Source organism: Triticum urartu, chromosome 5A (assembly GCF_056163025.1).
Source record: "Triticum urartu cultivar PI428250 chromosome 5A, HENAU_Tu73, whole genome shotgun sequence".
Taxonomy (NCBI): domain Eukaryota; kingdom Viridiplantae; phylum Streptophyta; class Magnoliopsida; order Poales; family Poaceae; genus Triticum; species Triticum urartu.
The window spans coordinates 104,704,000-104,721,213 of NC_141877.1; the positions used below are offsets into that span (position 1 = coordinate 104,704,000).

Below are 17,214 nucleotides of genomic sequence, written 5' to 3' on the forward strand. Positions count from 1 at the left end.
CCGCGTGCCGCCACACCACCTCCTCTCTTGGACTCATGGCCTCCCACGATTCCTCCGGCACGACCCGCTCCAAACGCACCAACCCGTTCGGCACCCCGACCCCGTCGTCATCCGCGATCTCAACATCCTCGGTCGGGTTCCCGTCGTCCTCGATTATCTCACCTCCACCTATTATGCCTGGCAGATGTACTTCTCCCTTGTCTTCCGTGGGTACAATCTCCGGGATCACATTGATGGCTCCGTGGATTCCCGGTTCGTGGAGGACGATGAGGAGTGGATGTCCATCGACGCCACTCTCATCCATTGGTTCTACACCACCATCTCAAAGGACATCTTCCACACGGTGGTCTCCGCCGACAATGATGCTCACGCCATCTGGACCAAGCTCAACGGCCTCTTCACCGACAACGCGCTCCAGCGCAAGGTTTTCTTGCACTACGAGTTTTATGGGTCCCGGTAGCTCGATTCGTCTGTCGATGATTATTGCATGTGCCTCAAGAAGCTTGTTGACGAGCTTCGTGACCTCAGTGAGAAGGTCTCTGATGAGCTCCTTCTCAGCATACTCATCGCCGGCCTGAACAACGACTTCGGGAATGCCGCCTCCAACATCCCTCTCATCACCAACCCGACCTTCCCGAAGATCGTGGCGTACCTGAAGCTGGAGGAGAGGAGGATGCGGATGTCGCGTACACGGGCCACTCACACGGCCCTCACCACCGGTACCCGCGACGGCGCGCAGCCTACCGCCCCGGTCCATCAGCCGCGGCCTGGACCGGGCCCCTTCCAGGCGCTGCCACCGCTCGGGTTTCCTTACCCACAGCAGCAGCAGGCTCCGCCGCCACCCCAAGCCGAGCGCCGCGGTGGTCGTCATGGCTGCGGTGGCCACAAGAAATAGCAGCAGCCGCCGGCCGCCCAAGGCAGGGCGCCGCGCCACCTGCAGCAGCCGCTCCCGCCGGCACCCTGGAAGGACGGCCAGAACCCATGGACGGGGGTCGTTCACGCATACTCCATGCATGTCCCACGCGCTCCCGTCCCCGGTTTCTTCGGTGCCTGCCCAGCCTCTTATCAGGCGCTCCACGTGGCTCCTCAGCCGTACGCGTCCGTGCTGTCTTACGGCTCTTCCGCGGCCTATGGGCTGCCTTCGGCCGGTGGGTACCCACAGCTCCTCGCAGTGCCACCTCCACAGCCTCCGTCGTCGGCACCAGCACTCCCACCAGCACCTTGGGACCCCGTGCTTCTAGCGGCCCTCCACACAGCCCCCACGCCGCAACACTACACTGGCGGTGGCGACTGGTACATGGACACCGGAGCCACGGCTCACATGGCCGCCAACCCAGTAACCTTCTTGCCGCTCACCCTGTTCACACCGCTGCTTGCATTACCGTGGGTGACGGTTCTTCCATGCCCATTACTCATGTCGGTCATGCTGCTTTTCCATCTAACTCCATGCCATTATATCTTTCTAACGTACTTGTCTCTCCTGACATCATTAAAAACCTTGTTTCCGTCCGTTCTCTTACACGTGAAAATCCTGTTACCGTTGAATTTGACATGTTTGGCTTTTATGTTAAGGACGCCCATACCTGGATGGTGCTCCACCGATGTGACAGCCCCGACGAGCTCTACCCGGTCCACTCATCCACCTCCTCCGTTGCTGCACTCATGGCGCTTTCCGCCGGAGTGGACCTTTGGCATGCTCGTCTCGGTCATCCCAAAACCGCCACCCTTCGTCATATTCTTCAGAGTTTTTCCTTCACGTGTAATAAGATCGACGATCACACTTGTCATGCTTGTCGTCTCAGCAAACATGTCCGTCTTCCTTTTAGTACTTCATCGCATGTTGCATCATACCCGTTTGAGTTAATTCATAGTGATGTTTGGACCTCTCCTGTTGCAAGTAACACGGGCTATCTCTATTATCTTGTTATACTTGATGATTTTTCCCACTATGTGTGGACCTTCCCGTTGCGGCGAAACTCAGATGTTGTTGCCACTCTCACCGCTTTCTACTCTTATGTATCCACGCAGTTTGGGTGTCCCATCCATGTGTTGCAAACAGACAACGGGAAGGAGTTCGATAATCTTGTGATTCGCAACCTTCTCGCCACACACGGCACGATTTTTCGTCTCACATGCCCGTACACTTCGCAACAGAATGGCCGCGCTGAGCGCGTGCTTCGCACTCTTAATGACTACGTCCGCACGCTTCTCTTCCACGCCAACGTGCCACCACGTTTTTGGCCCGACGCGCTTGCCACCGCATCACTACTTATCAACATTCGTCCATGTCACACTCGCGGGTATTTTGCACCTCACCATATTTTGTTCGGCACACCACCCTCCTATGCTTAGCTCCGCATCTTCGGTTGCTTGTGCTACCCTAGCATCGCTTCCACTACTCCGCATAAGCTCGCATCAAGGTCCTTGTCCTGCATCTTTCTCGGCTACCCCCCCCCCAACACCAAAGGATACCGCTCCTATGATCCTATCTCACATCGGGTGATCACTTCCCGACACGTTTATTTTGATGAGATGGTTTTTCCGTTTCAGCAGGTACCTTCGGATGTTGCGGCATTACCCGCTCCCGGTGACGGCCGCCCGCATGCTTCTCTTGGGCCGCCTCCCGGATTTGAGGGTGCCTCCCGCGCCACGGGCCAAGTTTCTCCCCGTTTGGCTGCCTCAGGGGCCGCACCCCCCCCCCGGCGTCCCCGACGCCCCCGACGCCCTCGGTGTCCCTAGTGCCCCCGACGCCCTCGGCGTCCCGGGCGCCCACCACGCCATCGGCGTCCCTGGTGCCCGCGACGTCTCAGGCATCCCCGACCCCCTCTCGGCGTCCCCCGCGGCCTCATTGGCGGCTGGCTCTTCATCATCATCACCCGCCGCCGCCCCGGACCCGCTGCCCCGCCCGATGACTCGCTCTCGGGCTGGCACTCTTCGCCCGAGTATGCGGTATACTAGCGATGAGTACCTTCTCGCTGCTTCCGTCTCTGAGACGTCCCCTCTCCCATCGTCAGCTCGAGCCGCCCTCCAGGATCCTCATTGGCTCGCTGCGATGCAGGAAGAGTTCAACGCTCTCTAGCGGAACCACACCTAGCAGCTCGTCCCTCGGCCGCCTTGTGCCAACATCATCACGGGCAAGTGGGTCTTTCGGCACAAGACTCGTCCGGATGGCACTCTTGAGTGATACAAAGCTCACTGGGTGGTTCTGTGCTTTCGGCAACGTGGGGGCGTAGACTTCACCGACACTTTTGCCCCGGTTGTTAAACCGGGCACGATCCGCACCGTGCTTCAGTTAGCCGTCTCCCGAGCTTGGCCTGTGCATCAGTTGGACGTTTCCAACGCCTTCTTGCATGACCACCTCGCTGAGCAGGTGTTCTGTGAGAAGCCCACCGGCTTTGTCGACGCCACGCATCCAAACCATGTGTGCTTGCTCTCCCGTTCTCTTTACGGGTTGAAGCAGACGCCTCGGGCCTGGTACCAGTGCATCGTTGCGTTCCTGCAGACGCTCGGATTTATATCCACTCGCTTCGATGCGTCCCTCTTCGTGTATCATCACAGAGTTGACACAGCCTTCTTCGTGTTTTATGTCGACGACATCATCCTGACGGCATCCGCTGCTGATCTCCTTCAGCGCCTCACTGCTCGCCTTCGCGACGAGTTTTCCCTCAAGGACTTGGGGCCTCTGCACTGCTTCCTTGGCATCGAGGTCGTCCGACGGCCAGATGGGTTCTTCCTGCATCAGCAGCGGTATGCTCATGAGATCCTTGATCGCGCCGGCATGCTCAACTGCAAGCCCGCTCCCACACCCGTCGACACCAAGGCCAACGTGTCCGCTCTGGAGGGTTCTCCTGCATCCGATGTGGCCTTCTATTGCTCCATTGTGGGTGCGCTGCAGTACTTGACTCTGACGCACCCCGACCTGCAGTATGTCGTTCAGCATGCCTGTCTTCACATGCATGCTCCGCGCGACTCTCACTGGACCCTGGTGAAGCGTATCCTCCATTACATACGCGGCACCCCGTCCATGGGACTCACGCTGACGGCCTCCGCCTCCACCGACCTCGTCGCCTACTCTGATGCGGACTGGGCTGGCTGCCCGAACACACGCCGCTCCACCTCGGGGTACTGTGTCTACCTTGGGCCGTCGCTGATCTCGTGGTCATCCAAGCGACAGCCCACTGTCTCCCGCTCGAGTGTCGAGGCAGAGTATCGGGCAGTGGCTAACGCCGTTTCTGAATGCTCGTGGCTTCGTCAACTGCTCCAGGAGTTGCTTTGTGATGTTCACAAGGCCACGCTCATCTACTGCGACAACGTCTCCGCCGTATACCTCTCCGCCAACCCGGTCCACCATCACCGAACGAAGCACATTGAGCTCGACATACACTTTGTTCGTGAGCAGGTGGCTCTTGGGCGCATCCGGGTCCTCCACGTCCCGATGGCGTAATAGTTCGCCGATGTCATGACAAAAGGACTGCCTACTTCTGTTTTTGAGGAGTTCAGGTCCAGTCTTTGCGTCTCCGGCTACGCTTCGACTGCGGGGGAGTGTTGAACATATGGTTTGTGCATGTATATTCTATACCTCGGCCCACCTCCTAGTCATTGTATAGTTGAGGTTGTGGCCCACTTTATACTCCATATATACGTGCACTATGCACCGATCAATACATCGAGTAGCATTGCCAAAACTCTCGTTTCCAGCAGAGAATATTTTGGTTTTGCATCGATTTTTCTATTTCTTTAGGCCTTGTTTGGTGGAGGAGGTTTGGGGAGGTTTGGAGGGAAATATCCTCGCAGGGTTCAAAATCCACAGAAATCCTTGTCAGCCCATTTGACACGTAGGGATTGAGTAGACTGATCCTCTCCAATCCCCGCGAATCCCCCTCAATCCATGTGGTACAGAAAACCCCCCAAGGCATCAGGGAACTGGACGCTTGTTATGCTGCTGCTGTTGTAGGAGGTTTAACCAAATAGAGGGGTTTATGAGGGGGAGGGATTAGTGGGGAATTGAGAGGATTGGGTGAAAGAGAGGGATTAACCAAATCCTCTCAGATCCCCTTCACCCCGAAGCTACAAAACCTCCCCTGTCAAACGAGGCCTAAGGGGCATTTTAGCATGATACACCCGTTCAGAAGCGGATGACCTGCAGTTGCAAATAAACAAGGAATCAAACGGCAGAGAGATGCCAATTACGATGACACTATATACATTGCTCTGGATCCACTGTTTGTGTCTGTCAAATAAACTTGATTGGATTGGGCCGAGCAGCTATATATTTAGGCGGCCACTTTTAACTATTCTATTCTCAAACCACTTGCCACTTACTTGTGTCCCATGAACGAACGGGCGAATTAACATAGGGATCGCACGCCGACAAATGCGTGCAATGATTTGACTGGTCAAATGCATGACATTTCGACACGTGTCCTGATTGTGACGCGGCACTATCATGACGGCCATGTACCCATGCGGTGGCGGTTAAAAATGTGCCGACATATGGCCGAAAGATACGCATGTCAGAGAGAGGGAGAGTATTTGCAATGGAGTCGCTGTAACTTTTAACATGCGAGTTCACCCGGAAAAAAAAAACTTTTAACATGCGAGTGATATTCAGCGGCTCAGCGCAGGCAACCAGGCAGTGAAGCCATGTGCACGCAGGTGATCGCTCGATTCCAAACTAAAATAAAACTACCGTACACATTTGGCAATAGGGCATGGACCAAAGCTCTTTTCTGTTGTGTGAATTGACATTTGACCTAGCTAAGATAGGGTCCGCGAGTGAGTGCCAATTAAGGTTCAAACTCTCACTTGGATCAGTCCTAATGATTAAGGCACGGAATAATCAGGTCTGGTCAGAAGAGGGACAAAGTGACCAAATTGTCTACTTGTCCACTCTGCAAGTTTGGATAACATGTGCACACCCACCATCGTCGATGCACGGTGTAGATTCTACCCAAGGATTCAGTGACGGGATCTAATAATCTAAATACACCGGGATTCATAGAACTTGCACGGGACGTTCAGTTTGATGCATAAATTCGTAAAATACGTGTTTTTGGTCATCTAACTTGTCCTCTCATTCATATATGGTGCTTTCTATCGTATCCGGCTGTATCCCAGGCACATATGGCGTGCCAACATTGTGGGGGCTCATTTTCACTGTTTTTTTAATCCTTGCATTTTATTTATTTATGCAGAAAATTCTCATAAAATTAAAACCAAACTTTTCTGATCCCTTGCATTTTATCTACGCGAACAATTCTCAAATGAAATTGAAAAGGCGGGTACATGCTGAGCTTCGAACTACTCGACAAACCTGATGTTTGGTGATTAGTACGCACAGTTAGCTCCATATTATATGGATAGTACAAAGAAAGTAGAAATTTAAACAGGAAAAGCTGTGCAAAAAAGGGATAGCCCGGGTTCAAACCTATGACCTCCTGGCTAGCTCGCCGCATGTGCAATTATAGAGATATACACAATTTATCTTTTGTATTTTTTTTCTTTTTTCTATGTAAGAAAATAACTTATATTCTAGATAAACTTTTCAGACAAATCATTCAACTTTTCCCCGCAAAAAAATCATTAAAATTTTGTTTGAATTCGTATAATATTAAATTTGAAAAATCTAGATAGAAGAAATATATGTCAGAATGAATGTATATGATTTTTTTAGACAAATAAACTACTTTTTTGTTTAAATTCGAATAATTTTTAACTTAAACAATCTAGTGGAGAATGAATGCACGTATTTTTGGACAAATAGACGGAAATTGTTTTTGAATTCAAATAAATTTAATTTTTTTGAAATGCGTGAACATTTTTAAAATGCAACATACTTGTTTCAATTACACAAATAATTTTTAATTTTTAATTTTTTTAAAATATCACATACTTTTTTTACAACGTAGAACATTTTTGAAACGTCACAAACAACAAAATATAAGTTGTTTTCTTACATCATTTTATTCCTGCGGGAATTACACGAACATGTTTTTAGTTTTCGTTTATTCTTTTGTTGGGCTGAGCGAACATAGTATTAAAGAAAATTTTGTTTGTGAGTTTGATGTCAATTTATTCTTGGTCGAGTGGCTAGTGTAGTTATCTCTTAGTTTGGAGGACGTCGATTCTATTCCCCTGGCGCTATTTTATTCGTCTTTCTTGAAAGAAACCGTGTGCCTTGATGTGCGTAATTAAATAAAAATCAAGGATGCTTTTTGCAAAAGAAAGATAATGCATGGCTGACCCAACACCTCACCACTCGCAGCCCCCGACATGTGGGCCGTATTCATGCTGACACGGCACGTGAGCACAAGATACGGCTGGACACGAAAGAAGTGACCGTATTTGCACGCATAGGCGTGTTATGTGACCGCAATGACGTATTTTACAACTTTTAGCACCAAACTGAACATCATATGCAAGTTATATGACTGCCATTGATATTACCTCTTCTTTGTACGCAGAACGACGGTGACCATTTAGTCGCTAAGACCAAACATATTTAATTTGTAATTTTTATGTGGATGAGCACAATTTAATTTTTCATCGCCACATATAACTTGCTGAGTTCAACCATCAATCAATGTTTTGGTGTTGAGATATGTTACCGGCTTTTCTAAGCCAACTTAGAGCCAGTTCTTTTGGGCCTCTTAAAAAATAAGCCGCCTCTCCCTAGCTTTTCCCATAAGCCGCCTCTTATATTCGTTGAGGCTTCTAAATTAGTTATGGGATAACTAATTTAGAAGTCTCAGAAAAATTAAAGGCGGCTTATTTTTTAAAACTGAGGAGAGGCAACTTATTTTATAAGCCACCCAAAGAATTGTCCTTTAATCTTCTAGGTACCTCGTGAAAAAAAAACTTAATCTTCTAGGAGAACCATTTGGCGTATGCCGACCTGGGAAACACTAAACGGGTCAAACCGAGCACCATGGCACGTTCGTCCGCCATAATAGCTCACAACATCCCAAACCCGACTTATATCGAGCGGGGCAACACTAAACCGGATAGAGTACCAGGACGACGGGCAGTAGAGACTAAGAACCAACCTCCTATGACAGGGATCTCCTCGAAGAGAAGTGCATATTTCAAATCTTAACTTTTGCCTTAGTCTAATTTACAATCCCAAACTTCAATACCGCCTACATTACAACTGCTAACTCTTAAAACCGGCTAGATTCAACCGTCCCCTCCCGTTGACCAGTTTAGACCCGTTGATCATCCAGCCTGCATGTCTAGTCAGCAAACCACGTCAGCAAAAAAAATTCAAATTTTCCAGAAAAAGTATAAAAAAACTAAAAATCAAGGAAAACATAAAATATCTATTAAATAAAATATCTGTATAATATAAAAAACGTTGAAAATTTGGAAATTAAAAAAATGGTGTTGTTGTCTGAAAATCCTGAAAAATCTGTAAAATCAAAAAGAAAAAAAAGGTTTAGTGATCTTTTCTAAAAATTCTGAAAAAATGTTCAAACTTCTAAAACACAAAATTTTGAAATTATTTAAATCAAATAAAATTCACAATCTTTTCCAGATGATTAGTATTGTTTTCTTGATCTTACAAAATCTGGGCAAAAAATTCTGACAAAAAATTGTTTTTTATTTTAATTTGGTGATTGATTATTTATTTATTTTTTATTTTTCAGAAAATATTAAATATTTTACATTTTTATTTCCCTAGATTTTTTATTTTATAGATTTGTTTTTGAAAATTTTGAACTTTTTGTTGATGTGGCTTGCTGATGGGATGGTTAACGGGTCAAAACCGGTCGATGGGGAGGGGAGGGTTGAAGCATGTCCAATTTTAAGAGTTCGAGGTTGTAATGTAGACGGTATTTAAGTTGAGTGTTAAAATATGCACTTCTCTCATCTCCTCATCACCCACCGAAAATTGCCGATCATACACCACCCTAGCAACAACACACAAGAGATGCCTAGATAACCCGACCCATCACAAACCAACAACCGAGTAAGCCCATGGCGACCAATCGCAGGAAAAATGCACACATAGGGGCAACAAAAAATGCACTACATAAATGTGGACCCGGAAGCCCACAGTCCACAGGTCATGGACCTTCGAACCGAAGCTACCGAGAAGGTGAGGCAAGGTAAAAACCGACCGAAAAGGAATAAAGGCGTCAAGCAGGCAATGACACGGGGCGCAGACGGATCGGACGACATGGAGGATGCACGAGGACGCGGATGCCCCAAGAAGGCGGATAGTTCAATATCCTTTAAATGAGTAATGAATCAAGGCATGTTTTTGTGGCTCTGTTTCAAACGAAAAAATAACACTAATGAGGATAGCCATAGACAATCTCCCTTCGCTTACAATGGTTCGCAAATGTGGGGACTAGCATGTCAGATGCAAATTCCCTGCCGTTCCCATGGAAGAGGATTTATAGCACGCAGATGCGGGGCACGCATCCCTCTCTTACTTTTGGCTTTGGATTTTTCAATCTTTCATATCTTTTGAATCAAAAGTCAAAATTAAATTTCGTTTACATATTCGTGTTTCTGGTGATAAGGGCTTTCAAACGAGACCCATTTTGATTACGTTTTGATGAGTTTTTTAAAATTCCCTTAAGTTTCAACTTTTGGAACTTGGTACGAGCGACCAACAAAATAATGAGTTTCAAATCATGCGTGTGACAAAATATTTCAACTTCTGAAACTCGGTACGAGCGACCAATAAAATCGTATGTTTTAGAACCTGTGACCGACAAAAACGTAAGTTCTAGAAATTGAAACTTAAAAAGTGCTCCTAATATAAAATCCTAATTGAACCACGAACAATTTTATGTTGTGGGATGCAAACCGTTTTCTGAACCAGAATAACATGTTCACTTTTTCTGAACCCGAATCTCGTCGACATTTTCATTTTTCGCTCTTTCACGAATTTGAACACACTAGTCAACAAACATCATAGATCTCCAAAAACCGAAAAAATTGCAACGAAGAGGACTAGCCTTACACATTGGTTGCCGCGGTACATACATTCCTGCAGCGCAGTGCTATGGAAGTGACTGGAGCAGCAAACTAATGGAAGCTGTTTGGCCGTGACACACTGTGTTATCTACAATCTTTCTTAGTCTACAAACCAAGGATGGCCATGGGAATTAAGGCACATCTCTTAGTTAACCTCTGTCTCCGTCTCTCGAAGCAGAGAAGAGATCAAACCGAGGCTAGTCCCGCCAGCACACGAGCATGGTGACGCACCGGCGCATGATGTAGAACCTGGCCCTCTGCTGCTTGGCCAGGCTCGCCAGCCGCCCCGGCACGGACCGGCCCGAGCCCCTCGACGCCCGGCCCTTCTTGACGCCCACCGGACTGCCGGTGGCCGCCGCCGGCGCCACCGCGGCCGACCTCCGGCTGCCCTTCTTGGACAGCTTCCACTTGTCGTCCATGCACATCTCCATCTCTTCTCTGTTTCTTCCGATCTCCCAATATGCAATGTGCTCTCTTCTCTCTGTTTTGGCTTTTGGTCGTTGAGGATGGTTGTTGGCGTGAGAGCCGGGTAACTTGGGTGCTACTTATAGTGGCCGAATGCCAATCCAAGGTGGATGAGGGGGTTGGATTTGATTGGAGAGGAGAGGAGATAGAGGTTGATTAAGTAAGTAGCTTAACTAAGACTATTGTTTGTGTGTCTGTTTGGTAGCGCATCTCTTTCAAAATAATTTATGGGACCGTGTCCCCTGGGGGCGATGGCCATCTCTTTCGGCGCCCACGCTCAAGTAGTTGCGGTGCAATTTTCTTAGGACCTTTGATTTGAACCGGAGCGTGCTGAACCTACAAAACTGTACTAGCATAAACTGAGCTGGGCAGGGTCCATCCATGATGATAAAAACTGGAGTACTAGCTACGGCTCTGTTTGTTGGGAACATGTAGCAGTAAACTTTGTAGGCGCGTCAGAGACGTTCGTGGGAGTTAACGGATCCACGTAGCATGCGACTGTATCATCTTGAATCGCCGAGCACGACCGGCCACCAGATCGAGTCAAACTCGCTCTCTCTCCAACACACGCCACGGAGCACGACAAGTCACCGTCCGTGTGATGGATCACGACGCGACGTAGTTAATCAACTAACAAGGAACACACTGCTATCTGTTGGAGCAGCAGCGAGTAAAGGCTCGAGCCCTCATGGGCACACAAAGCCCACATGGCTCCTAGCGACCGCGCACTAGCTAGCTACAATGGACACTGACAACGCGCGCGAGTCGAGAAAAGGCGTGCACAAACTCAGGTTTGATAGGTATCCAGCACTTAGCCAACCTCATCCATCGTTCAAAGCAAGACACTAATAGCATCTATAACCACGATTACCAAATCCGGCCCTATACGTTTGCAAAGACAGTGACCGGTGAGACCTTAAATTCTCACCCACACAGCCACGTATCTCATATCCAACACCCTATATCACATACTTCATATACAACATGATCTAATCTACGTAGATCAAACCGACATAGAAATCGGTAGTAAGAGCAACTCCAACGGGTCGACCCAAACGGACGGCGTTTTTGTCCGTTTTTTATCCGTTTGGGTCAGCCGCCCGCCCACCGTCCGCCCTCTTTTAATTTTGGGTCGGCAGTGTGCCCAACGGGCCGACCCATTTTTATGACCGCGCGTGTTTAATATCGTGCCGTCGCCCTGGTTTTGGCGCTCCAGCGCGCGAAAAAGGTTCGCGCGCGGAGGAAAGCGGCCTAGCGCGCGCTGGTTTTGTCGCTCCAGCGCGCGGGAAAGGTTCGCGCGCGCGTCGCGGCCGGCGCTCGCTATAAAGAATGCGCTCCCTCCATACTCTGTCGGCCGCCCACTCTCCCGGCCTCTGCGCCATCATGTCGATCCGCCGCCTGGGCGCTTTGGATTTTCGCGGAGTCCACGAGCGCCGCTCCAGTGCCTTCTCCCCCGAGATCTGATTTCGCGAGAAACGTCTCGTCCTTGGCACCTTCGACACCGCAGAGGAGGCGGCCCGCGCACACGACGCGGCGGCGTGGCGCCTCCTGATGCCTTGTCAGGATATGAATTTTCCCAACGTGTCGAGCCAGGGGGCGCAGGATCTGACGCCTCTCCCGCGGCTTTTCACCGACGAGGATCGTTGTGTCCACCGGAGGCGGCAGCGTCGCCTCGCCATCGCAGAGAAGGACGTGGAAGCCTTGGTGGTGTGGCGCGGAGGCTACCCGCAGGACATCGTCGACGAGCGCTAGTTCTACAAGCAATTGAGATCGGAGAGGGACGCAAGGAGTAGGGAGCGAGCCGCCTATCGGGAGGACAAGCGTTCGCGGAAGCAGGCAGCTCAATTGAAACTGAAGCTACGAGAAACTTCGGGTTGGGACTTTGAAGACGAGCAGCTTGCTGACGCCTACCTTCAAACGTCGGAGGAGGACATTACCGAGTCGGAGTCAGAAAGCGACGAGTAGTGGTCTTTTTCTTTTATCTTGTGTACGCTAGAACTATCTATATATCCATTTTAATCTGAAAAAATGGCCGGCGGCGTCGGCGACGTAGCAGGCGGGCGAGTGTGTGAATCCAATGTGCCACCGACCAGCGGGCCCGGTGAGGAAAGAGGGCGAGCGCGCGCGCGCGTCCGTCTTGTGTCCGCGCCGACGCAAATCAGGCTCAAAAATGGGCCGGAAATGGGTCGGCAGGCGGACAAAAGCGGACGCGCGTCCGTTTGGGTCGACGCGTTGGGCCGGCTTTTTTGTCTGCGTCAACCCAAACGGACGGTCGCGGACGAAATGGGTCGCCCCATTGAAGTTGCTCTAAACGAACACCAAAAATGGGCAGCAAATGGACACCCAAATCTACTTTACATCGTCCAAAAGATCACCACAGTTCTTCACCGGACTGGTTCTAAACTAAAACAATTAAAAAAGATAATAGTAAACAGAGGAGGAGGGTCTTCACCACTTCCTCACCAGCCCTTTGCCCTTCCGGTCGCTGGCGCAGTTGTAGGCGTCCGCGACAGGTGGTGGATCTCGGATTCTTCGGAGTCAGAGCCGTGGTGGTCTTCATCGTCCCAGGAGGAATCAGAGATGACGATGAGCCCCTTCATCCACCGAACGTCCTGGTCCTGCTGCTGCTTGAGCTTGGCCACCCAAGCCACTGCGTCCACCGCCTCGCGCTCCAACTGCTCAATGGCTACCCGGAGCGCCTTGGCATTCTTCCCCCGGAGCCGGCGGACGTCCGTCTCCGCCGTCATAAGCGAACGGCGGTAGACCCAAGCGATGAGCCTCCCCTCCTCATCGGGCACCGCCGGCAACCCACGGCAGCGGAAGAAGAATTGCTCTGCCGCATCCCACTCCCTTGTCCGCTGCCTTTCATGGTGGACGGTGCACCCCTCCGATTCTAACTTGCGCATCCGCGGGGCCGGTGGAGCGGACACTAGAGGCCAGTGGGGGAGGTGGATGACAGAGGGGCGGTACGAACTGCACAACCCTCGTGGAGCTGCCCGTGGGCCTGGAGGGGCTAGCTCTGGTGTCCGCGCTACGCCAGCGGGGGATCGGCGACAAGGTAGATTTAGAACTGCCCCTCCCCCCTCCCGTGTCCACCTTCGACCACTCCAGTGCAACGCGGAGGGTCAGGTCCTCGTAGACATCAAGGTCGGAGTCGGAGCAGCTGCCGGTGCTCGACATGCTCACCGAAGTCGTCAGATTGGATCGAATGAGGGGAGAAATTGGAGGAGGGGAGAAGAAGAGATGGAACAAGAGCGAAGTGAGCTAGGGTTTCAGATTGGGAATTTTATGGGGATGGAGTGTGGTCAGGGCTGGGCTGACGTGGCGGACGGGCCTGGGCCACCCCATATCTGAAGGAAATATGCCCTAGCGGCAATAATAAAATTGTTATTTATATTTCCTTATATCATGATAAATGTTTATTATTCATACTAGAATTGTATGAACCGGAAACTTAGTACATGTTTGAATACATAGACAAACAGAGTGTCCCTAGTATGCCTCTACTTGACTAGCTCGTTAATCAAAGATGGTTAAGTTTCCTAGCCATGGACATGCGTTGTCATTTGATGAACGGGATCACATAATTAGAGAATGATGTGATGGACAAGACCCATTTGTTAGCTTAGCATAATGATCGTTTAGTTTGTTGTTATTGCTTTCTCCATAACTTATACATGTTCCTATGACTATGAGATCATGCAACTCCCGAATATCGAAGGAACACCTTGTGTGCTATCAAACGTCACAACGTAACTAGGTGATTATAAAGATGCTCTACAGGTGTCTCCGATGGTGTTTGTTGAGTTGGCATAGATCAAGATTAGGATTTGTCACTCCCTGTATCGGAGAGGTATCTCTGGGCCCTCTCGGTAATGCACATCACTATAAGCCTTGCAAGCAATGTGACTAATGAGTTAGTTACGGGATGTTGCATTACGGAACGAGTAAAGAGACTTGCCGGTAATGAGATTGAACTAGGTATTGAGATACCGACGATCGAATCTGGGGCAAATAACATACCGATGACAAAGGGAACAACATATATCGTTATGCGGTCTGACCGATAAAGATCTTCGTAGAATATGTAGGAACCAATATGAGCATCCAGGTTGCGCTATTGGTTATTGACTGGAGATGATTCTCGGTCATGTCTACATAGTTCTCGAACCCGTAGGGTCCGCACGCTTAACGTTCTATGACGATTTGTATTATGAGTTATGTGATTTCATGACCAAAGTTTGTTCGGAGTCCCTGATGAGACCGGGGACATGACGAGGAGTCTCGAAATGGTCGATACGTAAAGATCGATATATTGGAAGGCTATATTCGGACATAAAAAAGGTTCCGAGTGATTCGGGTATTTTTTGAAGTACCGGAGAGTTACGGGAATTCGTATTGGGCCTTAATGGGCCATACGGGAAAGGAGAGAAAGGCCTCAAGGGTGGCCGCACCCCTTCCCCATGGACTGGTCCGAATTCGACTAGGGAAAGGGGGCGCCCCCTTCCTTCCTTCTCCTTCTCCCTTTCCTTTTTCCTATTCCATGTGGGAGGTGAATCCTACTAGGACTAGGGAGTCCTAGTAGGACTCCACACTTTGGACGCGCCCTATGAGGGCCGCCCTCCTCCTCCCTCAATCCTTTATGTACATGTCCAGGGGGAACCCCATAGACACACAAGTTGATTATTGATCTCTTAGCCGTGTGCGGTGCCCCCCCTCCACCATAATCCACCTCGGTCATATCGTAGCGGTGCTTAGGGGAAGCCTTGTTCCGGTAGCTTCATCATCACCGTCATCACGCCGTCGTGCTGACGAAGCTCTCCCTCGACACTTTGCTAGATCGTGAGTTCGTGGGACGTCACTGAGCCGAACGTGTGCAGATCGCGAAGGTGCCGTACTTTTGGTACTAGGATCGGTCGATCGTGAAGACGTATGACTACATCAACTGCGTTGTCATAACGCTTCCTCTTACGGTCTATGAGGGTACATGGACAACAGTCTCCCCTCTCGTTGCTATGCATCACCATGATCTTGCGTGTGCGTAGGAAAATTTTGAAATTACTGCGTTCCCCAACAGTGGTATCAGAGTCAGGTTTATGCGTAGATGTTATATGCACGAGTAGAACACAAAGGAGTTGTGGGCGCGGTTATATACATATTGCTTGCCATCACTAGTTGATTCTTGATTCGGCGGTATTGTTAGATGAAGCGGCCCAGACCGAAATTACGCGTACGCTTACGCGAGACTGGTTCTACCGACATGCTTCACACACAGGTGGCTGGTAGGTGTCAGTTTCTCCAACTTTAGTTGAATCGGATTCAATGAACAGGGTCTTTCTGAAGATCAAAAATCAATCACTATACCACGTTGTGGTTTTTTGATGCGTAGGTAAGAACGGTTCTTGCTCAGCCCGTAGCAGCCACGTAAAACTTGCAACAACAAAGTAGAGGACGTCTAACTTGTTTTTGCAGCGCATGTTGTGATGTGATATGGTCAAGACATGATGAGATATAAATTGTTGTATGAGATGATCATGTTTTGTTAAAGTTATCGGCAATTGACAGGAGCCTTATGGTTGTCTTTTTATTGCATCAGATGCAAGCGTCATATAATTGCTTTACTTTATCGCTATGCTATAGCAATAGTTGCAAAAGCAATAGTTGGTGAGACTACCATGTGATGACATGTTGATAGAGATCAAGATGATGGAGATCATGGTGTCATGCCAGTGAAGATAGAGATCATGACGGTGTTTTGGAGATGGAGATCAAAGGCACAAGATGATGATGACCATATCATGTCACATATTTTGATTGCATGTGATGTTTATCCTTTATGTATCTTATTTTGCTTAGTTCGGCGGTATCATTATAAGATGATCTCTCACTAAATTTCAAGGTATAAGTGTTCTCCCTGAGTATGCACCGTTGTGACAGTTCATCGTGCCAAGACACCACGTGATGATCGGGTGTGATAAGCTCTACGTTCGCATACAATGGGTGCAAACCAGTTTTGCACACGCGGAATACTCGGGTTAAACTTGACAAGCCTAGCATATCCAGATATGGCCTCGGAACACTGGAGACCAAAAGGTCAAGCATGAATCATATAGTAGATATGATCAACATAGTGATGTTCACCATTGAAAACTACTCCATCTCACGTGATGATCGAACATGGTTTAGTTGATTTGGATCACGTGATCATTTAGATGACTAGAGGGATGTCTATCTAAGTGGGAGTTCTTAAGTAATATGATTAATTGAACTTTAATTTATCATGAACTTAGTCCTGATAGTTGATGTCTACTACACAACCTTCTTCTTGTAGACGTTGTTGGGCTTCCAAGTTCAGAGGTTTGTAGGACAGTAGCAAATTTTCCTCAAGTTGATGACCTAAGGTTTATCAATCCATGGGAGGCGTAGGATGAAGATGGTCTCTCTCAAGAAACCCTGCAACCAAATAACAAAGAGTCTCTTGTGTCCCCAACACACCCAATACAATGGTAAATTGTATAGGTGCACTAGTTCGGCGAAGAGATGGTGATACAAGTGCAATATGGATAGTATATAATGGTTTTTGTAATCTGAAAATATAAAAACAGCAAGGTAGTAAGTGGTAAAAGTGAGCGTAAACGGTATTGCAATGCTAGGAAACAAGGCCTAGGGTTCATAATTTCACTAGTGTAAGTCCTCTCAACAATAATAACATAATTGGATCATATAACTATCCCTCAACATGCAACAAAGAGTCACTCCAAA

At 48.9% G+C, this 17,214-nt stretch overlaps 1 pseudogene; it reads right to left on the reverse strand.

Annotated features, from left to right (window-relative positions):
• Positions 1-9,909: 9,909 nt before the first annotated feature.
• Positions 9,910-10,549, reverse strand: LOC125555735 (small polypeptide DEVIL 6 pseudogene; annotated as a pseudogene).
• Between the last annotated feature and the right edge of the window lie 6,665 nt (positions 10,550-17,214).